The sequence below is a fragment of the Anopheles nili genome, chromosome 2 (genome assembly GCF_943737925.1).
Source record: "Anopheles nili chromosome 2, idAnoNiliSN_F5_01, whole genome shotgun sequence".
NCBI classification, from domain to species: domain Eukaryota; kingdom Metazoa; phylum Arthropoda; class Insecta; order Diptera; family Culicidae; genus Anopheles; species Anopheles nili.
Genome location: NC_071291.1, coordinates 53,333,660 through 53,358,169, shown reverse-complemented (window position 1 = coordinate 53,358,169; position 24,510 = coordinate 53,333,660).

Genomic DNA, 24,510 nt, shown 5'->3' with positions numbered 1-24,510 from the left:
ACATGCGGTTTTTACACGGATGCTGGCAGCTCAGCAACCAGGAGCTGCCATAATTTAATTTGATTTACTTTTTAGCTCACTCTCCCCCGGGGGTGTGTGGGTGGATGGGTGAGTGGGCGGGTGGGTGGTATGTTCCGTGTGTTACCTTATTTTGGATTTTGAGGTTTTCCACGCACCAATAGTTGCCCATGTGTTCCGTCCGGGAAAACCCTACCATCCCATTTGGCCCGGGTGGGCTTCCGTCTAATGGCCACCCACCCGGGACACTTCGTGCTCAAAGCTCAGGATTTCCTGCCCATGAACGTGTGTGTGTGTGTGTGAGTGTGGGGGTGGAAAAACGGATGTGCGGATGCAACTTCGTCCGGTGAGTTTCGTATCGCTCCAGGGGTTGGTTTTTCCACCAGCTGTCAGGCGCATCGTCACGTTAGCGGAAGGTGGCAAAAACGGGTTAACGGGTTGCCGGGTAGAAACTTAAGGAATGCCGGGTTTTGCTGCTGCACTCGCGCACCAGCAGCAACTTAGCCTTGCCTTTGCCATTGCTGACGGCTGACCGAGGTGTTAGCGCGTCCGTTTTCGTCCAGTGGCTGAGCCTGAAGCTCAGGATAGGCGAAGTTAGTTGGCCGTCTCCCACACGGGCGGTCGAATGGAAGCCAGTTCGCTTCGGCGATGCGAATCGACGATGCTCCATCAACGCATCAACGCGTCCGAATTTCCCTACGTTCAAAGCGGCGTAGTTAGTCCCGTCCGTTCGTCCACCCACCCATCACAGCTTCACAGCTAACCCACCCACGGAAGGATGTCTTCTTGCGCGCGATTGGTCGCAGGTCTTGGGCATCGTTGTCGGGTAGCATTCCGCATTTACTAAGAGGTCGCCGCCTCACACGCCACTGACGCAGCTGGCCCTTTTGCTGGAGCGCAAATTATCGAGGATAAATTGGTCGATGCGTCGCAAAGTTAGCCGCGGTGCCGAGCGTGTGAGTACGCTTGCAGGGACCGACGGATTAATTATGATGCGGGGAAGGACGATCTCATCCTTGTGGGCGAGATGTGAGACGCCCCAGATGTGGCGAGAGTTGTGTTGACAGGGGAATCAGAGAGATGATTTGGGGTTCACGTTCATCTGACAGATGGGGCTTCTTTACTGCCCTGGCGGTGGGTCGGATCTTCGAGAAGTTTCTTTTGCGTTTTTGCTCACCCATCTGCAAGGCAACTGCGCGAGCACGCGTTATCGGAACTTTATCAAGCAGAAACCGATGCCAGACGAAACCTGATTCGGTGTAATCGGTCGACTGTGAGTGTACCCATCTGGGTTGGGTGGATGTTTGGCAACATTGCGTAATGCATCAAAGGACCCAGAGATGGAGCAATCAAACGCAGTTACCATGGCGACCATGGTAAAGTTAAAACGTTCGAGTTACGTGACAGAACATCAGAAGCACAACACCCTTCAGTGCCCTAAAAGTTAATGAACTTTCTCCGTTTTCATTTAAACTTGAGACAACAATCTCTTGCCAGACACGATGTTTGAACTGATTCTGAGTGCAAAAATGTCACTGTTTATGTGCCGTCTCGCCTCGCCGACTGGATGTGCTGTATTTGGGAGCTTTTTATTGAACGTGTGGCGATCGATCAGCGGGAACGGATATGGTAAGTGATTCACTTACTCATCGCTCGGAACCGGCGAAACTTTTGAATAATGCAGCCCCGTCAACAATACATAAAACATGCGAGCCGAGCTAGTTGCCCGTTTGCGCTGACATGCAAACAAGCGGAGGTGCGCATCACGACGCAACCAAAGGCGGAGGCGTAGAAGGCGAAAAAAAACACACATCGATAGATCCTGCATATTTCCGAAGTTCAGCATAAAACACGACCGGCCCCCCGGGTTTCGTTGATATGTGCGTGCTTTTTTGTCTTCCTCCCTTTGAGTGTGGGCTTAAAAATACACCCACCCACACACACACGCGCCTCCACCAGCGACAGAAGGTAGCAGGATTGCCGTGCTATGTTTTATGTATCCGCATGAAATAAATTCCTAACTCAATGAAATCCTCCACCGCAACCAAGAACAGAAGGCGCGACTGGTACCCCGTTCGGTTTTTCCGGCTACCGGACTCTGCAGCTCGGGAATGGGGTGGCCCCATAGTACGTGCTCGTTCGTCGGGTGATTTCCGGTTCCGTCTGGGGCCCAGCCTTTCGAAGCCCATTGTGCTTCGGGGAGAGCTTTTTTGCTCGGTTCCTTCTGTTCGCATCGCCCCCGGGAAGCAGTGGATACGTGGCCTGGCGAAAGCGGGAACATTTTTTTTTCTTGCTTTTGCTTCTTCATCATCGCACACCTCGTGACGTGCGGAAGCGGCTCAAAAACCCGGCCTATTGATGAGCCCTGGCCCCAGGACACGAGGTTGGATCAACATTGTTCCGGACTGCTTTCCGAACCGGCGGTGACCGGAGCCTCGTTTGGAGGATCCTTTTTCTTTCAATGCTCGCCCTGGTGCCCGGAGTTCGCTTATTATCATTGCTCGCTCTAAAAGGGGAAGGCCTACCGCAGAATGTAGTCATTTTTTTATGACTTTTATTACTCAGCCTGCCACTGAGATAGTGCCCGCAGCCACATATATAATGCGCTGAAAAGGATGCCCCATTTCTCGGGCATTATCACGGTGCTAAATCTTCTTGGAAAGATTTAGCTGATGTGAAACAATGACTTGCTCGCGAACAGCGGTTGTAAAACACCGAGTTGGGCAATGTTCGTGTGATTTCCTGCGAAAAAACAATACGTGTCGTACGAAAGATATATGCAGCTTAGAAATTCAAAAAGATCATGAAAGAGGTTGATCTCATTTTGCCCCATTTTTAATGTTCCTCGTTCCTAGTGTAATCATTCTACACTCTGACGCCTTTTTTTAAACATATTTCACGTGGAATTTTGCGAATGCAGTTTGCCAAACCTGTACAACATTTTTTACATATTGCACCTTTGATCTAAACATGTTTACAAAAAAAAGCCCATCTCTTTAGAGAAAACTGTGAAACATATTTGAATTCCTTTTTTTTACGCTTCCTTTTGAAAAAATAAACCTTTGAAGCCTTTTTGAGTGCTCCATTAGTGAAATATGATTTTGAACCGTAATATGTGTGTTTGGGTGTATGTGTGTTTCTTTTTCATCCTTCGCTTCTCCCGGATTGTAAAGGATAACCAGGCGCACAATTTATCAGCCTTTTTCTGCGGGCCCTTTGACCAGCATCAAAGGAAATCCTACACCACATCCCGGAAGCGGGATTCAATGGTCAAACGAATTTTCGCTTTCTCACACACAAACACATGGACGCGTGCCCTCGCGTTTGACTTTTGGATGCAAAAATTGTAAAATTTGTGTGCTCTTTTCTGCGCGTTAAAGAGTGGCGTTCTGATCTGCGTCGGTGCTGTTGCAGGGAAATAAAAAATCACCTTAAATCAATCATTCAACCTAGGTTCATTTGATCATCGTAATGCCTGGCCCGCTTTACATGTGGTCGATTTGTAAACCTGTTGGGATGAAATTACTGGTGCTAGATGAATTTTTTTTGCTATTTAAATATTATTGTGGGTCTGCCGCTAGAACATTGAAGCTCGTAATCTTTCCGCGAACTTTCAACTCCACGATCTGCGAATGCTCATCACTTGAGCGAGTGAAAAAAACCACCAACCGAGCAGCAAAAGGATGCAAAAGGACGACCAACCCGACGAGAACCGCCGGAAAGAAGAAAGCTCAAATAAATACCACCCCGCCACCCGAAACGGCTTAACCACTCACTTAGGTCCCTGCCTTTCGCCCGCCTGGCCAACCGGGAAGTGATGACCCGAGGAGGGAAATATTTATGATAAGATTTTCGGCTGGCTTACCGTGCGCGCGCCCCCGCCTAGCAAAGGCGTGGAGCAATAATTCAGAGATTATATTTTTCAATTTCATCGTCCGGCTGTCCGGCTGGCCGGGGGCTGCACTTCACAGCCCGTGTCGAGGCCTGTGCCGCGGGGATTTACCTTTTTCTTTCACGCCCGTGCCATACTTACCGGTGCAAATGCGCGATTGGGGAGCCAAGCTTTTCCGGAGACGTTGCGCGCCGTGAAGTGGCTGCAGGGATTTAATTTCGTCTTTCTCTCTCCTTCTCTCTCTCTTTCTCTCTCTCTTTCGCCGTCTCGAAGGGGTGGGAATTTGCTAAATCGCTGATAGTAAAACGGTCGAGGGATTTATGGCGGTTCACCTTGCGCCTCGGTGGCCCCGGGAAAGTAAAATTGCAACTAGCCGCTTTGGGGACATCGGCGAATGGCTCCCTCGGTGGCATCGATGTCGGTGGCGCCGGGCCTTTGGGGTCGTGATTATGAAAATCTAACCACACTTCACTCCCAGCTCGCTCATTCTCTCATTCCTGCCTTTTGCACTTACTTCTCTACCGACAGCAATTCATTACGGGGGGCGAACCGGATAAAATGGCGCACCAGGTAACCCGGGCGTAGCGCGCTAAATAGCTATCATAAAATTCAAACTTTAGCTTTCAAAACTCCCCCACCACGGCCACAAACCGACCGGTCTGCTCGCCCGTGGTACATTCCGAGGCCACCCGACACTGAAATTTAGGTAATTTGCAAAGCGTGCGGCAGATGGAAAAGTGTTGAAGTGTTTTTCTTTTCCATTTCAAGCGGTCGGGGGGTTTTTTGTTTTGCCCGCGCTTGAAACGCGTTCCGATGGTTTCCTTGTGCTTTTTTTTGTGTGTGAATGTGTGTGTTTCTGCCTCTTTTCCATTTGACCCTCTCGTTCACGCTGGAGAAGCGGATCGGGTGGCTTCGAGGGAACTCCCAAGCGAAACAACACACACACAAAAAAACCCGTCTGTTGTGGATCATAAAAGTCCTAATAAAAGCGGGTAATTTCGCAGTCCGAAACGAGCTGTAAATCAACGGCGATAAATTAAAATTAAAATTTACAAAATTCCACCCCCTATCCGACTTGTGCCGGCGCAATCGAAAACAAGCACGGACCACGGACGCACACTCGTGCACACAACAAAAAAAGGTGGCTTGTGGGTGGCGAACCATCGACCTGACGTCAGGTGGCAAAAGGTTCGCCCGGGCCGTCGACCGTTTTTGGGAATGAAGAAACCTCCAAACTTTTCCCATAGGCCACAGGCTGTTGGGCACATTTTGGCTTCGACGAAGTGATCGGTTTAAATTTATCGAACCGGTTGGAACACGTGTAACGCCCGTTACCGGGAAGGAAGTTGGCGTTTAGCTGATGGTCTTGAAAAGTTACGTTTTTCGTTGCCTCACGTTGACCACAGCTTTTACAGGAGGTGTGCTGTTCGATGTTACTCGCAATTGGGCAGGTCACAGCTTGCTCGCAGTAATTGTTGCTTAATATTTTGGCTACATGAAATGACCAACCTGGAGATGAACACCCATCGAGCTAGGCTTCATGGGGGGGATTATTTTTGTTTTTCATGGTTTGTTTGCCTGACCAAAACGGCTCTCAGTTAATCAATCACCGTCCACAAAACGTGTCGCACACGATTCTGCCCCGTTTTGCGTCACCAGCAATGAATTGTACCACCCACCCACGGTGTGTGCTTTGGGAAACAAATTCCACCTGCAACACACAATGGAATGCCGGAATGCCACCATCGAGCATCGTAAAAAAACAAACAAACCGCTCCGAACAACCGAAGCATCTCTTTAATTGCCCGTGCTTATAAGCCCATCAAAGCCGAGCAAAAGGGGTGCTTGGTTGGCGTTTTATCGCCGCCCAAATGACATTTACCCGCCCCCCTGGATTCAGGGATCGTTCTCACCGTGATAGCACCCAGCGTTGACGGGTTTAAAAAAGCTCACAAAACTGTCCGCGGGATCCGAGCTGCACGGGAAAGGGGAGTTGAAATTAATTAGGAAAATTCATCTAGCGCGAATGGGGCACACAAAACAGAATACGAGGGTTTTAACCTTGGATTTTTGCGAAATAAAATTTGAAAAAAATAAAACATTCGCACATTTAGCAGCACAGTTTACGGGGTGGAAGAAAATTAATCCACCCAACACAACAAAAAAACCGGCCATTAAATGAGGCCGTTTTGTGCAGTTTTTGGCATTAGAAATTAGCTTGGCGAATAGCTGTTACGGTTTTTCGTAGATGTGACCTTCCCTTGAGGGAGCATGTAATTTAGTAAACCCAACAGAATCCGAAATAGACATCCAAGTAAATCATTTATCGACCCGATTCTTGGTGGCTCGTTGAATTTATCATTTCCCTCCCCCAGGGCTGCCCAATCGGCATAATCGCCATCGCCGCGTCAGCACGGGCGATTTTCCACAACAAAAGGCGCACATTCTACGGGCCATTGTACTAATCCGATAATTTGCGCCGAAAAATTCACCCTCTCCCCCCCCAACCTGGACCGTATCCCTCCCGCGTGCGGGTGGATGCGCGCGAAAAGCGTCCCCATTTCCCGATGTGGTTTTCCACCACGACTGGTCACCGAAACAGCCCGAAGGACAACGGCCGGGTTCCGTTTTACATAATTACCTATAATCAAGTGAACTATGTTTGATTGCCGAATGCCTGCCGCCACCTCCCCCAGGGTAGGTGGGAGTGGGCGCATTTTCCGCGAACAATGGATGCATTAGGGTGGCCCCAGCCCGTGGCGGTTTCTGCTGGCGTATGTCCGTGCGTAACGCTTCGGTGAAATGCTGGCATGCGCTTCGATGGCTTCATCAACGATGACGGTGGTGGTAATTTCTATAATTCAGACAATTCGCTGCCAGAGATCGTTAGAGCCCCGCCAAGCCGTGCCAAGGAATCGGGTGGGCGCATTTTCCCGATTACAAAAATGGGCGGGGGCCATCCCTTGAGGCGGAATTCGATCGCACCAGCATCCGTGTGTGCGAGCGCGATTGCATGGTCAAGTTCTACATTCTTTGCCATGGCATGCGGACACGCGACGAATTTTGTCGTGCCGTGATGCGACAAAACAAAACCTCCCCCGGAGAGCGTAAACCGCGCGCAGAACGCGCCACGTGGCTACGCAAACGCCACCGGGCATTTATCCTGCGGACGTCGCGCATTTTACGCGTGCATTGATTGCGGTGATTACGGTCATCGTTACTACGGCCGGCGTTTCTATTATTGTCGTACGAATTTTTACCCATTATCATTATCGCACAAACCGTGAGGACTGCTGTTGCTGGTGGTGGTTTTTGGTGGGTGAACATGATAAACTTATCCGCCCAACGGATATTCCCATTTTATCCACCTTCGGGGGAGGGTTCACGCGCGCACGCATTTCAGGCAAACCATGGTCAAAGCACCGGTTGTGAGATGGTTTTGGGTGGAAAATTGGGCTGGTAAAGCTAGCTGAAAATGATAATGGACAAAAGGCCGAGGCGCAGTGTGCTCGTGAACAGCAGCACCGGTCGCATGTGGGGCAGAAGCCGAAAATATCAATTATTTCATCGCCCATCGAGCGCACCGACGTTTGAATGATGGGGTTTTGGGAGTTTTCCCGAACTCATCGTGCGTCCCCAAACGACCTGGGATGAAGGTCGTAATTTTAGACGATTTTAAATTGCAAATTAACCCACAATCCACTCACAACATCCCCGAAACAGCCCTTCTCACGCGTCGGAACGTTAGCTCGCGTTGGCGACACAAAGTTAACAAACCTAATTGGGCACCCGGTTTCGGTAGGACGCTCAACGCACGGCCGCTCGATCCGATCAATCGACGAACTGTGCCGTTTTTTTTGTTTCTGTTGGTTTATTTGCCCCTTCCCGATACACGAAGGATTCAAAATCGGTGTCGATTACGCGTGAAATTGTTTTGCTTTGGCTCCAAACGGCGGATATGATGGGGCGCTTTTCCGATGAGCGAACGGTTTGTGCACAACTGCAACTGTGTGCTCTTTTGTGCGTGATTGAGCCCCTTTTGAAATGCGGAAATGGAGCTTCGATTTAGAGCCGTGCTCGTTTAAGCGTTTCGTCGAACGGCTTTGTTACGCGGCAATCCAATTAACGGCATTATGATCGGCACGCTATGAATGTGCGCTCATTTGCCAGTTGAAGTGACGTTTGGCGTACGTTACATTCCCGTGCATATTAAAGTCTTAAAGCTAGCTGCATTCCGCCACTCCGAGCGCATCCACATGCATAGTTGGACTCACCGAAAAGCTCATCAAATCCGGAACGCATCGCATTTGGCTCACGATTTGACACATTCCTCGCTTCGCTAGCTTCCTTTCGGACGGGGGTTCCTCGAAAACGCCGCAAAGAACGTCGGCTCATCTGTTCATCTGCTTATCTGCTGTCGATTTGCCAGCAAAAAAAAACAACCTCCCCTGCATTGTGTCCCCGGCCGGGTGGAGGGTGAAACGTCTCGAAAATGAATCGGAACACATCGTCCTGTCATAAACAAAGCGCTGGCAAAAATCTCCATCCCAACCGGCTGCCAGAGACGACCGGTTTTCGTGTGCTTCGATTATCTTTCATTGCTGTGACATCTTCGTCGGATCTAGCCGCCTCATCGAAATGCGCACTCGAAATCGGATTTCGCAGATGCATGCAAAACGAAAGGGCGCTGCTCGGTCCTGAGAATGTCCTGTGTCTTGTCCCACTGCTGATGCCGATCCAACCGGGAGCCCATTGCAGCAGATAATTTTTGCCAGAATCCAGCTACGCTCCCTTTCCGAGTGGCCGCCAGCTATGGACGTTCTAATACCCAATTCGCAATTCTTCTGCTAGTACCATCATCACCCCCAGCCTTGGTTCCGGTTCTGTCGCAACCGTACAAGAATACCCGTTCGGTATGGGGCGAACGAAAACCTGCTGCATCCTGCAGCCAAACAAACGTCAAACGGGTTGCGCCGTGACTGCATCAGAAAGACTGCAACAAAGAGCAAATTCCACCTGGTGCCGGGGTCGTTTGAAGGGCTCCGTTCTCCATCGTCATCGTCGGCCCAGCGTGGCTGCATCACCCGTGGCGTATCCTTGGCTTCATCCCGAAGGACACCGCACGGCACACGGTGCTCAAGATATGGACGCGAGAAAGCGACAGTAGCAACAGCAGGAGCAAAAAGTGGATCGAAATTGAATAAAGTGTTATGGATTTTGTCGTTTCCGTCCGCACGAATAAGGTTACGCTCGCTCGGTGGCCGGTGGAACGGCACCGTGGGCACTTTTCACCTTTTACTCCGGGAAAACAGAACCGGAAAAACCAAGCTTTTCTGCTGGCTCCGCTACGTCCACCCGGGTGGGGATGCGGAACGATAAATAAAAATTTTATTTCTAATTCTTCGCTATTTATGAGCCGATGTTCCGCTTTCGGTCCGGACCGACCATCAGACGGTCCGTTCGGACGGAGCTTTTGTGTTGCTGTTTGTTGCCCTTGTGCCGGAGATGATGATGGGTAGGTGGTCGGATCGCGTTAAGTGCATTCCGAGAAATTTACAACGACCTCGCCATCGGACCCTTCCGGGAAAGCGACTCGAAGCGACACTCGGTCGAGGAAGATGGGAAAATTAATTTGCTTTGTCCTTCGGGACGATGAAGGACCACGTGCACACTTCAGGGGTGCAGTAGGGCGATGGTAGTACACATCGGCAAGCGGAAGTAAAAATTGCCACGCCAATGGACGGAGGAGAGTAGTCTTCTCAACATCACGACAAAAGGCCACTAGCGTTGTGATTCATTAGGTGTTATTTATTTGGCTGCCGATAGCGACTCGCTTGCTCACGACTCACGACCACCTTTGGTTCTTATCCTTCGGTGTGTTTCGGGAACCAATTCACTGATAGAAATGGTTGACGAGTTCCGCAACGAATTCCGAGCGGTTCCATTCCTTTCAGCAGACTCAAGAACGTGCAGTTAAAAGAGTTGCATTTTTATCATTGAAAGCAGCATGATTGGAAAATGAAAATGGGTGTTGTTGCATTGCGATTTTTCGGTCACCAAAATGGTTCTGTTTCGCATATGCACTAAAGGAGGGAGCATTTCCATGCAGTGGTGCACTCCCTTTTATGCTGCACCATGCATATGCTTGCGAAAAACCATGCGCCCCGTGTACTGCAACAATGGCCGCGATGCACCAGACCGAAGCTCTGATTTTCCCCCCCAAGAGTACCGAGCATGCAGAGATGGATGCGGCACCACCGGCACCCCAAAAACTGCAATCATTTGTCACATCCATCTGCAACTGACACACAGTCGTCCCACCGGGGAGGACCGGGTCACACGGCTCCAATGCGGCTTCATTTTCTTTACCGGCGCCTCCGAATCAACACCTCTCGCTACTGTGTTCCTCGTCGTTGGGTGACCTTTCGGCAGGATTGAAGAAAGAAAAAACCGGATGGCGAGGAAGATTAAGCAGCGGCAGACTCTCGTTGCATTCCGGCGAGGAGAATGACGTTGTAATCGGTTTGGCTTGCGCCGGGTCCGCTTTGCCGGAAGCGATTACATGGTTCGCGTTTCGAAATGAGTACAATAAAATGTCCATTAGCGGATGGGTAAAAAAAAAAACGAGAGAAACAAAAATCTGCAGCCTGCACTGCTGCATCTCGACGATCGCGCTCGATAGGACGAGATGTACCTCGAAAAAATCAAACGCTCCGAACGTGACGATGCCTTTTCATCGCGCTTTGGTTGGATTTGCTAATGAAGCTAGCAAAGCGCAAAAGTTGCTCCATAATAAATACAAACCATCAGCGCAGTACGTAAACCTGCTCAACGACGTCAGTGCTAATTGATGTCACGAGATAAGTTGCACTCGTGCGCGTTTCCAGTGCTAGCTGCTGCAGCCGTGCCTTCTTCGTCCTTTGCTGCTTCCGCTTTCGGGTTTCGAGCACACATACGGTGCAGGAGTAATTTTTTGGCACCCGTTCGTCCTCGCGAGCATATGCTCGCGCCTCGTCCTGCGTTCGGTGGCGCAGACTGTGTCGACTTTGGCCATGTCGCAGGAAAACGCGAACCGGTATCGCATTTCGGATGGATGTGCTTCTGTTATATGTGTGTGTTTTTTTCGAACCTCATTTCCTCATTTCGCTTTTCATTTTTTCCGCGCTCTTTCTCGAGCACGTGTGCCGGTGCCTCATTTGGTGGAAAAAAGCTAATTCAAATAGCAGCACGAGTGCGAATGCGGATGAAGAGTGCGCCTCGCCTCGGATCACGATACAAACGTACGCCCACCCCCAGTGGTGTGTTCTAATGACGATAGCTTTGCATGATACCATGGCTCGAAACTGCATCGAAATTAGCCCCACCAAGAGAGAGAGAGAGAGAGAGAGAGAGAGAGACCAGAAAAAAGGGCACAAAAATGCAGGGGGATTAAAAATGAAACAAAATCCTTTAAAAAATGAAAACCCGCGGGGATGAAAAAATGAACTGCATCGAGTACGAGTCGTGGGATTTATTTTAGTTAACGAAGTAGCACCGCGAGGCACCGAAGGACGACGGATCCTTTTTGCCAGCCAGCCTGCCAGGGCTGCGCTCGGCCTTGATGAAGTGATGCCGCTTTAGTTAAGTCAATATGTGCACGACGGGACCTGTGTGCTAGCTTTCCGCTTTTCCGGCACGCCCGAGAATCGCATGGGTTCTTTGTGCACTTTCGTGATTTTATCTCGTACGTGTGTGTGTGTGTGTGTGTTTCGAAACACCCCGCGAGGTTTCCCCAAAAGGGGGCGGTGGGTTTCAACCCGAGCGTTGCTTCTAATTTGAGATTAAATGGAAATGATAAATAGCTACATTTCTTCGCGCTTTTGGTGTGCGGGTTTTTCCACTGACTTTATTTTTTGTCGGCTCGCTTGGAGTTCTCTGTGACAGTCTGCCAGGGGAGTTTTTTTATATTAGCCCATTTCTATTTCGCCATCCATGCGGTGTCTTGTACCCGCTGACTGGCAGCATGCATGTACCAATCCGCCAGCTGACAGATCTACAGCTCATTTACATTAGGTCGCACGTATAATGGAGCCGCTATTTTCGGCAACTCGAGAGCAACGTGCCGCCGAATTGGATGCCGGAATCCCACCGGAATGTGACCGATGTGGCTTTCGCGGCCCGCACGGAAAAGGGGTGTTTCGGTTTTTCGACACCCGGCTCGCGTGTGACCTGTATTTGTACGCCTAATGAACTCCGCAATCGTCCCGGCGAACTGCATCCATCGGGCGCGAATTCCACCGTCTCATTAAGGGCCGGGACAGTTTGCGGCACGTCTGTGTGCAGCTCAATCAGTCACCCGGGTCCGGGCCACATCGAAGTACGTCAATCGAAGCGAAACAAGCGCATTTTTGTCGCGTTGTAACATTGGAATGTGCCTTCCAGGAATGCGACAGATTAGCCGCGCGCAGGAACAGATGCATGGCGTGTCGCTTGCATCGCGCTTGAGAAAGCGCCTTGGAATGCGATCGCTTCGCCAACACGCGCGCGAGCTTGAATCTTGAATGGGATGCGCTGATTGAAGCGGACAGGCGTCCGACCTTCCCGTGCTAATTATCAGCCTGTTTTTTTTTCTCTCTTAGCATATGTTGCGAGAGACAACCATTCTTGACTATGCCATTGATGATGGTACTTACGACCACACTGAATGAAATGGATGTTCCAACTCGTCTCATTGAACAACCGCACGAGAGTGACAATCCGCGTGCTGCGTTCGAGCCGATCCGAAAATAGTGCTGACCTTTTCGATTCAAACCAACATTAGCGCAACCGAACGCATTTCCATGTTTGCGCGCTCGACGTGTTGCTTTTCCTAACCGGTACGTCCGCTTAGGTAACTATCAACGTCAAGGATCAAACTGTGGGCTAATAATAAATCTCACCGGGCGAAAGAAAATGGTACCGACCGCGCACTCGGTACGTCCAGTCCCCCCATCGCTCCGGGGTAATTATTTATATTTGAAAACCCATTAACATTGGCATATTTATGTGGCCTCCCGGTGCCGAGGCCACCACCAGCAGTGCTGGTGGCTGGAAATGGGTCAATTATCGTAAAAAGAGCTTAACGTGGGAGCGCCATCCCTTACCACGGAAGACGCACACCCTCCCGGAATTGGTGATCCTACCGAACGCTCGATCGATGGTATGTCACCAGTTCACTAACAGCCCGTTTTTCGGGGGGTTGTGGCTGGGCAAAAGCGCGCACACTATTGTCCGTGTCTGGAAGCAACAGAGTAATCACCATCGACCGGGATTAACACCTCGTAAATTACGGGAACGCCTTGCCCGATACTGGCTGGTGGAGAAGGAACCAGTCGCTGTCTTTTTTTTTTTGTTTTGTTTGTCGGGGAACCGACGCCATGCAACAAGGTCGTTTCCTGTGGGAAAACTTGTAGCACGCTTTACGATCACTCGAACGAACAATGTAATGCTGGCGTGTTTGCTCATCGTCGAGACGAGAATAGGTAGGATGGAAATTGCTTTCGTCATGGTGAGAAGAACGGAAAATACATTTAATTTAACGTAAAAATAAACTCACTTTTTTACACAAAAACTACAATAAGCTTGTTAAAACAAAGCATTTAACGATGGAAAAAGAGAAAATGATTTTTTACTTAGATTATTATTTTTATCGCTTGGCTGAGCGAAGAGAATACAAAAAATGCACCTCCCAGAAAATGATCCACTCCCAACATAATTGTGCATCGCTCTATGAAACGATCAGTGCAGCCGGCACGGCAGATCAACGAACCGACGATGACACGGTCGCGATCACCCTCGATGTGTTTTGTCGTGTTGCGTCAATCTGTTTGGGATCCTGGACTTGACTGCTGTCATCGTGGCGTTGAAATACAGCCAACCCCCAGCAGCAGGAAGATCGCGTTCCCAGTTGAATTGCAGCGTGTGTCGTTCGATCGCTGGAGGAACTACGCCATCCAAATGTGCATCTGCATGCGATCGTGTAGCTCGTGGACTACACGAGCGTGAGTGTGTGTGTGTCTCTTTGCAGCCATCGGTGTCGGCGTTAATGGGGCCCATAAATTTCTGTCCCACGAACGAATCGCCGGACTGAAGCGTGCTCAAAATCAAGTCTCACCGTTTAAAATGTGTCTTCTGTGGCGTGAGTGACGCTCAACCATTGCGCTCAAAGCGCCCCCATATTGCGTCACCATCCATCCCCAGCCAGCTCGGTTTGGTTCTAGAATTTACGATCGCTAGACCAGGAGAATCATTAAAATTGTCAGCTAGCACCATCCCATCGGGCCTTTCGAGGGTGGCGTTTGTACCCCCAAAGCAACAGCAGCAGCAGCAGCAGCAGCTCCAGGATGTGTTGACTGGAATGGGGGTTCTGGAATTAAAACGCGAGAAGCTCCGAGGATCGATTTTTACGAGCCCAACGGTGCAGGAGGTTTTGCGATTTTTACAACCGCCCGACGCCCACGACAAAGTAACGAAGACCCTTGCGTGGCCGGTTCACTCGTAGTGCTACTAGGTGTGCTGGAAGCAAAATCGAACCCCAAAACGTCGCTTCACCGAGGTGCGCCCGGTGCTCGCAAGGTGGGAAGGTGTTATTTTTAACGTTACTGCACAACCCTATCGTAAAAACGTTCGCCCATTGCGATCGCTGCCAGTTGCCCGCGAGGTGTTAAATCAATTTTTATGCCAGCCAACAGTCGAGGGTGCTTAAGAGAACATGCACGCTACTGCAGTGTGTCGCCGCTCTCCCCATGGGAAGAAGAGTTCCCGAATGGTTGAGGAGTCAGCACGCCCTTTTCGATAGCATCTTATCACACGCGGTGCGATTATTGCCCGCGTCACTACCGTGCGACGAAGGGTCCTTCGGTGGATGATCATATGTCAGCCCAACGTGCGTTCACTTAACACCCCCGGACGCACAAGGTGCAGTTGGCCTTCCTTCGGGTGGCGTTTTAAAATGTGTGTGAAGTTCTCTTCGCATCCCTGCGAATTATAAGGGTTTTCTCCCCTTCGGTGCAACCCTTTTTTTCCTTCGAAGTACTACAGCTCTAGCGGCAGCTACTCAAGACGCGACTCCTTTTCCACCCCCTTCGGGCAATTGTTCCTTCCATGCGTGGGAAGCCATTATCACCCCCGGGTATCGGAGAGCGTAAAACGCACGTACGTCTTTTACATGCGCCCGCATGCATCCACGAGGGTGTGTGTGTGTGTGTGCATTTTTCACTCTCCCCCTTTTATCAAGCCGGCGTTCGCTATCTGAAATGGGCCATTTTGCTCGATTTATGAAAATAAAGCAGATTGTTGTGATGTGATTCGGGGGTTGTGCGTGTACCGTGGCGCGATATTGTTCAAATATCGCAACCATCGCGTTTACGCGTAGGGCGGTTGCGCGAAATGCAAAAAGAAGTGTGAGATAACCGTATGCAATTCACTCCTCCGCTAAGTAAGAGCCTATTGAAGTGATTTATTTTTTGTCCCCTCGCACACTTTTTCCACATTTTTTTTTTACGCACAGCGTATAAAAGAAGCTGCTAGTGTGTGTGCTCATCCCATTGCTTTTTTTATCCCTCACATAAAAGAACCTGTCTGATGGGCTTATGTTTATGATCTACCGACAATCGAATGTATCGGTGCGCTTAACGATCTTTCATCGGAATGCATTAAGGTTGTCGCTTCGACACCGGGACACAGAAGAATGCCCGCCCGTGTCGTGGGGAGTAATTTACAGAGCACGGCTTTTTAACGGCGCCCTCCCAAAAAAAATCCACTCTGCCACGGCATCGCCGGCTGTCTGGGAGACAAGTGCATCAAGGTGGGAGATCGAAACGAAAGCAGAAAAATGAAATAAAATAAAAACACGCATCCACACGAGCCGTATTCATTCGCAGTGCATGGTTCGCTTATCGGGCAATAAATTGTCTCCGCTCGTTCGTCATAGCTTCATCAAGACCGATCCGACACACCGGTGTCGGGAAAAGAAGATGCCATTAAGGTGAAAGAAACGCATAAAAGCGCTCGTAAAAATTGAATCCACCTTCGCCTTCCCCTGCCACGGAACACAGGCGTATAAAGTGCGCAAATACGTCATCCTAGGCTGGGGAAGGAATTTTGAAGGCTTTTAGTACAGCGCGTGTGGTTTATTCCACCGTATACGTTAATTAAATAATGGCTTTCTCGCTCTCGCGCTTTCTTCCTCCATCTTTTGAAGTTTTCTGCTGGAAAGTAAGTGCTGCGTGTTTTACGGGATTATTTTATTGATCGGTTGTGTGTCGTTTTGTGGAATTCATTAAGCTTATCACGCTGACACGGTCAATGCCATATGTTCTGTCCACGGGGAACTGCAGCTTTACTGTTCCTCTTTCGATTCGTTAAATCAACCGATATAGGTACATTAAAAACAAAATCCTTTTTCTTATCCAGCATTACACGATACCACCCAATTGCAGGCTCCGCGAGGTTGACTCACGAATGTGCCATGGTCGCATGGATCGTCCTGCTGGATGGTTTAAAGTGATCGGAATAAGAAATAAAAATCATCTTTATCCCTCCCCTCCGTGAGGCGAGATGCAAAAGAGCTTTTTCGGGCATGAAAGTAACGAAAAAAAAAAGGCACCAAAAAGCCCCTACTTGCACACACGACGCAGCACGACAGACATTCGAAATGCATCGTAAATAAGATAAATTGCACGCGATGTCAGGTTTTATGATTATGGATTTTGGTAATAAATCTGTTCCAATGCATTCTGGCTCGCGAGTCGCCACTTTGGCTGAAGAGAGACAGAGAGAGCAGGACGTTTCCCTCTAGCCCGTATTTCCAATGCCTGTTTTCCTCCGCACCGACACGTCATTTTTTTTAGGACGAAAATGATAGATTTGACTGTGATAACCGTACTCGTGTGCATTAGCTTAGCGTTGGCTTATTTTCACGTCCTGCAAACGTCCCCGAAAGGGGTGCTATTTAAATGATAAAAGAAACCACCCTCCAGCATGTGGAAAAATTCGCAGCTGTAGCATGCGGCCTTCGAAATCCAGCGTGAAATGAAACGAAGATCCAACCTTTTCATGGCAAACAGATGGCGGACGTGCATCGGTGCCCGTGCAGTTAATGATGCAATTCGGATGCCGGAATGTCCCGGATGCGGATTTTCCCAGGGAAAACCCCCTTCCGATTGCCGAACGGCGAAACAATGCCAGCGCGGATCGGTAATGTTGCGGTTTCGATTCCGCGGACCCATTCGATACTTTTGATTGATTAACCCGCTGACTGATGGATGGGTTGCGTAGGTCGTGATTAATTACGCAGCTCCCGCGGTGCCTGTAAAGTACGCAATGTCGGTCCGGTTGGTCCGCGCGAGTGACAGCCCGGCGTGTAGCGGCTGTTCGGTGGCGCATGAATCTTCATCAATGCGTTCGTGAGGCGCTTCCATTCTTCCACAACGCCCGCGGGATGCTCGCGAATCCTGCTGGGGAATCGGGCATCTTCCGGGTGATTTCCGCGTGCCTTCACGATATACGGTAAGGTACGGCTGTTTCCTCCGTTACGGTCAATTACTTCTGTGGATGGCGGCAATAATTCAGCCGCTAGCGTCTCTGTGTCGATTCCAGTGGAACTGGCGCCGATGGAACTGGCGGGTTGGGGTGACATTTTACCAGAGCCGGACATATTTATTGCTGATCGTTGACGATCGATTTGCTTTGATGATGGTAAAAGCGAAAAGAAAGAAATAGAGAGAGAGATAGAGAGAGAGAGACCTGTGTAAGACGGCTAGGTTTGAATCGTCTGCCGCTCCGGGCGGGTTTGAAGATCGTATGTCAAACATCGATCAGCTGCTGATACGGCTTGTAGCATTAGCATGCGATCGGGTTGCCGCTATCGAGTTTCTCCAATTCCAGCGCCATTTGTCTGTTTGTCTGGCATGGCTTCTCGCGGTCGGATCCGAGAGGAATGTTTCTCGAGCGCGGTGTTGAATGTCGAGTCTGTTCTCGGAACTACCGTTTGGTAGTTTCGCACCGGAGCTGGACTCGTTCGAGCGGCGACACTCGACTGAAGACGCGAGTCGAAAGGCGGCACTGAATTAATTTCGAATCTAGCCGCCCATCTCAAGTTAGCTGCAGTTATTTATCGACGTTTATCGATGGAGTCTTGGGATTGGGGTGAGAAAATTTAGTGGCTCTTTTGTTTTAGAGCTAGAAAACAAAATGCGAAACTGTTCAAAAGCTTAACATTTTCTAACTTAATGTAGAATATAGTCTGCCAATTATGCTTGCTTCCGGGGATATACCACCAAAGAACCACCCTGTGAACAAGTGTTTTTTTTTTTCAGCAGTAATTGGTAGCTTCCGGTGCACCGGGGTTAAATCAAACATTATACCTTTTCCCACCTTTTACTCCCTTTGTGCGGCAACACAATAGCGGAAGGAAATTATGGAAAAATGGTCCTTCCCCTTTTAGCCGGCGTGCGGCGCATTTTCATTGTCACCCTGTAAAGTGTAAAACGGGTTTATGATGAACAAGCAGCCGTAGCATACTCACCCACTCTCACTTGCTCGTAGGTAAATGCTGTCAGGACCCGATAAAACCAACTGACGGGGGATTAACCACGACCATTGTGGGGCGCATACACACAAATGACAAAGACAGCCCAACAAGGCGCCCCCTTTATTCGCCGTTTAAGCTGGGAAATAAAACAAAACACGTCAAAGCCAATCGCCAACCCCGAAAACGGCCCCGGCTGTAAGCAGCACTGCGCCCGGGATGATAAAAGTATGTCACCGCAGTGCATGTGGGGCGTGCATGAGGGAGAAAAAAATAATAAAAGGGTTCGAAAATGCTCCTTGTAAACGTTCAAGTGGACAACGCTCTGGAGGGTTGGCGTTGATTTCTTGTTCCGTAAATACATATTTTTTTTCATTTCATTTTCCGCGTCGAGTATTTGCGGTACTTCGTTAGCCATCGCTGGAGGATGTTGAATGGGCGGATAAAAATGCGCTCGCTGAATTTCTCTCTCTCTCTCTCTCTCTCTCTCGCGTTCTCTCTCTCGTTCTTTCATGTCATTGCAATGCAGCGTCATATCGTTATGCAAATTTCATCGCCCGGTAATCAGTTAAACTTCCTTCGCTGCAGCCCATCGTCGTAATCACTGTGTTCAGGCCGTTTATGTGCGAGCATATTCGCTTAAAAACCCCATTATTATGCAAATCTTTTTCCTTTCATCACTCCGTGCGTATTGCGCGACTTACGTGAGAATATTTTGCGCAAAACGAGAATCCCTTACTTTGTTCATTAAGCAGTTTAATTTTACATTTAACACATTTATTGAAGAAAAAAAAACAATTTTTCAATTCATTGGCAACCTAAAGGAGTTTTTATTAAACATTAAATGTTTTTGCGCAAACTTTTGAAGCCTATTCAAGGAAACTCGTGCATCCCACTGTGTTACCCCTTTTTCGCCATCCCGAACCCTGCGTGTGCATTAACGCATCGGATCATTGTTTTGCGTGATTGCGCACGAACTCGATGCTGCGGCCCTTCTTGTGGCATGTCCTCTTCAGCTGGAATCCGCGCCATTTTACCGTCGGCAGGATGCTTGATGCGAGAAGAGGAGCCACTGGCGCCACTTGAAGTTAGTTGGCACCGCGCGGCCATGTACGTGGTGCAAAACGGTCGGCACGGTCGAGCGCAAACGGCAGCCCCCGGGGGTGACGAAAAAGGGTTAATTAATCATGATGTTGTATAAACATGATAACATTCAAGCACCTCGCGCACGCATGGCACACGGGCGGAATTGCAGCGGTGGCGAGTTCCCGTGACGTCTCGCAGGATCAGAAACGCCGCGTAGGTGTTGCTGATTCACGCGCTAGCCTCCGGGGTCGCTCGTGAATGATTGAATATGCTGATTAGGTGGATGTTATTAGAATAATTGATTACGGAATGCGTTCATCGGCACAAACCCGCACTCAAGCAAAACATGTTACCGGGTGAAATGTGCGTCGCCTGCAGGGATATAAAGCGCGGGCAAGCAAGATGTTGTTACAATCAACGAAAACGCACATAGAAATAGAAATGATTATTAACATATTTTTCCTTCTCCTGTACGTTGGCGAGCACGCCATAACTGTGAGTGATGTTTCTTATCGTTTTCGGCAGGGAAAGAATGATTTTAAAGCACATGCCTTCCACTCCATCCGTTCGTTGCGAAACAATGAACCAATCCGGGTGCATTGAAGCGTGCGACGTCCCATTCAGTCCCGGTGCCGGTTGCGAAACTTCACCAGCAGAACGCAACCGCTCAAAAGGCCGTCGAGCCCGGAAGCTTACTTCCTCCAGCCGGCCAAAGCCAATTGGTCCGGGGAGGACAATCGAGGCTCATTAATAAATTCATCGCCCCCTGTCGGGCAGCGTTGCTCGCGGCCCATTACGGGTGAATCCTTTCGCAGGATGGCCAATCCCGATTGACCTTTTTCGACCGGCTTAGCCGAGCCGAACAGTAAGTAAATAAGTTATCTCCCGCTCGCTCGCTCGCCATTCCCGTTGGCAGCGCGAACGATTAGCCGGAAATTATGAAATATTCCACGCCACCATCGCCACTCGAGGTTCTTCCTTCCTCGACTCGAAGGGGTTTCTGCCATGAGGCTCCCTTCCCTGACAACTGCGAGCGGAGACAGCGAATTTAATTAGCTTTCAATGTGGAGAAGCATTTGCTTTATTGACGTGAATTGAGTCCGGTGATGACGGATGCGCAACATTCGCGTCCATTTGCGAGCGAACCATTCGGGCTTCGGTTAGCGACAGAATGAAGTCCGTAATGGGAGTAATCAGTTTAAGAAACGATCTTCCCGCCATTGCGAAGGGCTTTCTTTGTGCGGCAAAAGGTCATGCTGCAAGGCGTAAAGCATATTGAACTTTGGGGCGAAAATTGAGTGTTTCATAAATACGCTCAAGGTGGAGAATTTGTGCAAAATTTACGTAAAAGAAAACACAATCCTAGTGTTGAAAATAGTTCAACAATTTTGTTTTGCCGCAAAATTTGCTAGCAAGAGCCCGAATTGCAGATCTCATTGGTGCGTCATCTTCGCACAAGCTCTTACGAGTGCAAGTCCAAAGCACGGATAAAGGAATCCCTCGAATAGAAAACCCATTCGTTACCGACCGGCCCGGATAATGCGCCCGAGTGGTTCGCCCGGGAGAGTGCTTCTAGTAGGAAATCACTCGTGAAAAAAGGGGCTCCAGATAGTGCTTCGCCTTCCATTCATCGGCCTGTACCGTAATTAAACCAGAAAGACAGCGTCTGGGGGACCACTCCGCCTTCTGCATTCGAACCCGGCGCTAGTGTGCTACTTGCGTTTGTGCTATTGAATCGAGCGGGTTCTTTTTGCCCATCAAAACGGAGGTGAACGGGCACGGAACGGGGACAGATTTACATCAAATGATGAAAGGATAACAGGCTGCGGAGGATGCAATTGAGTGAGAGGGGTGAAAATAGAAATTGCGACGTAGAAAAAATCGAAATGAAAGCAACACTGTTCGCTTACCGCTGGCCGCTTCCATCTGTGCAAAAGGTCTCGCTCAGCGTCAATAGTGAGAACGGAAGGACTCGAATCCTTTTCAATGTTGTGTCACGATCCTTTTGCTCCCGCTCTCTCGCCACATTCCCCTCACGCGAGTGTGCGAAAGGTGCACATACATGACACAGGGGAGCTTGCAAAAAGTGGGGTTATGTTTCAATTTAAAAACATTCCTCTCGTCCGCCTTTCAAACCGGGTGCCTTTCCAAGCTATTCAAGCTAGTCATTATGGCAGTTTTAGTGTGCAAAGGAAACAAAAAAATAAAAAGCCAACAACTGCCTCGACATACTCGACATGGAACTATGTCCGGGTGCCATGTGATGGAGGAGCAGTTCATTAAAACAAATAAAACTTGAGTACAGCAAGACGAGAGCGCCGAGTGGCGTCCATTCACACTCGCACTATCTGTCATAGGTCATCTAGTGGAGCTAAACCTAGTGCTAGTTGGCGATTCACTCCATTGGCTTCATTGGGGAAACAGTCTCCAAACGAATGGGTGGGTCGCCAGGATCCTGAAAAGAATTACCGTCACTGAATGCAAGTAGTTCGGAGGGCGCTATATCACACTTTCGTTTCCGAATCTCGGTTGGTTTCTATCAAAGCAAGAGATGGCTTTCAAAAATGGCAGGTCCTTGAAGCTCTTCGGGAGTGGTTTCTACGAAAAAACAGCTCATTACCGAGAAAACAAACGGTGAAATGGAGCCCAACGAGATGCATTCTGATCGTGCGATTCAGAATAAGCACTTGTTTATCTAGCGTTGTGGCATTTTGTTTTCCCCAGGCGTTGTAAATATACGTAACTGCAAATTTCATGGAACCAAAAGCTTCATTTTGTTGAAACTCGCATTCAATTCTTTACAACCCGTTAGACAATTACACGTGCGATGAAAACTTTTCTATCCCTCTACCTCACATGCAATGTGGTCCCAAACAGTGGTGGTACTCGTGTCTGTTCGCTGGACCGGCGCCAAAATAATGGTCAAATTTCGAGGCACCAATCGCAAACACATGAATGAATGCCACCCCGTCTTCGATCGTGGCATGGTGATCGGAAAAAAAAACTGGAAAGCCAGAAGCGCACGCAACGAGAGGAAAAAGAAACGCAGAAAAAGTAGCAAAACAAACGCGAATGAATGAAGATAGGGAAAGAACCCACAAAACGCATGCCCGCGCTCTCGGGCGAGCTCCCGGAACCGAGAGCGCACTCCCTGCGACCAATTAAAATCAATTAAAACAATTATTCCAATTTGTTCAATTACACGAAAACAGAAATCATAATAATCATGCTCGTCATTCGCGTTCGACAGCATGTTTCACATGGCGTCTGTGTTGCTGGCGCGACGCGAGTTCGTCTCCGCAGGTCGTTTGATGTGTCGAGTGTGTTGTTACCTTTTTCTACTTTTTTGTTTTCGCCCCCGTTCTGGGCAGTAGTTCTTGGCTATTTTTTTTATTTCTTCAACCAACGTTGCTACCCACAATACTGGGTGTCATTCAAACATGGAATCAATTTTCGAACCTCTCGGAGCGTTTCGGCAATGCGTGTTTGTGAGGGATTTTTTTTGCTGGCGCTGTTGTAAATCCTATTTCCCTCCAATTGGTATTCTAATTGGAGCCCATTGAACCTCGTCAGCAGCGAGAGTCGGGCTTCTAATTCCAAAAGTTTTCCCCAAAGCCCTCTCTGGAACGGCTCCGCACTCAGTTTTGATTTCATTTTAGTTTAGCTTTTTTTTCGTGTGTGTGTTTATTTCACCCGTCCATCCCTATCAGCCCCAAGCTCCACTTACGAGCCATGGCTGGGGGGGGAAATCGAACCGAAATCGTCGAACCAAACGAGAATGGCCCTATGACCGCAGGTCTGAAATTCGCAAATTTTCGCTGATGCTCCAGAATGCACTGATCGACCACGACGACGGTCCTGGAGGCAATGGCGTAACGCAAAGAAGACAAAAAAAATCTACAAACGAGGCGGACCGGGGAACAATTGTCCGTACGCTGATTGGAGCTTAACGAGTTGCAATATATGCAACTGGTTTCGTTGGTTTTTGTGTTTGTGTATGCACCCATTGGCTTTGTGATTTCTTTCAATTCAAGCAAATTGTAATGATTTAATCTCGTTTGGGTCCACTCCCGTGGACGAGCAGCGTTGCGATAGAATTCTGGTGTTTATGAGGCAATTTTTAGTTCTTTCTCCTGTCCTGCAGTACATCGTGAAAGGCATGGAAGCTTCAGTAATCGAGAAAAAGCTCGACCAGAAAACCAGTGGTTTGCAGGCGAAAAAGCGCCACATTTAGTGCACAGTTTATTCAGCAAATTTCCATTCGAGCTGACCATCGGTAACCCTCATAGAATGTGCTACAATATGGTTGGCGGTTTTGGATAGCTTATCGAACTGGAACGAACTGAAATGCTTCACGGGTATTCGATCATGGTTGTGGGTTTGCGAATAGTACATTCTTTAAACGAAAATATCCCTACATAAGAACGTTTTGATGCTAGTTGCATTTCTTTCTTTATTGTAACATTCATCTGCTATGTGTTGTATTACAATTGATTGAGCTCATGCTTTGGTAAAAAATAAATCTTGCTTGTAGGAAGGATTGTTTTTAAGACCCGACTCGAGGTTTATTCAAAGATTTCCCATCCAGTGTGCTTAAAGCATGCTCTGTTGCATTTACATATTTGTTCCTGTATGACAAAAAAGCACCTAGTATAAACTCCTTGTGCGAACACAGCACAGAAAGAAGCACGTGCGATAGCAAAAACAGGATCTGATTCTTCCGCCTCAACGCGTGCATGCAAAAGGCGAGTAAAATGGCTGCTGCTGCTGCAGCAGCAAAAGTAGCAACAGCCAACGAAAAGATGCATAACAAAGGCATCCCGTTTGCCGTCGATTGAAGTCAATCGAATGCGTTCCGTCCCGGAGCGCCCTGGGAGGGAAGCTCGAAAACTCCAATTTAAATTACGGGAATCATTGCATTAGTTCCGATCATGTGCATTATGCGCAATTTTCCTTCTCATCGCTT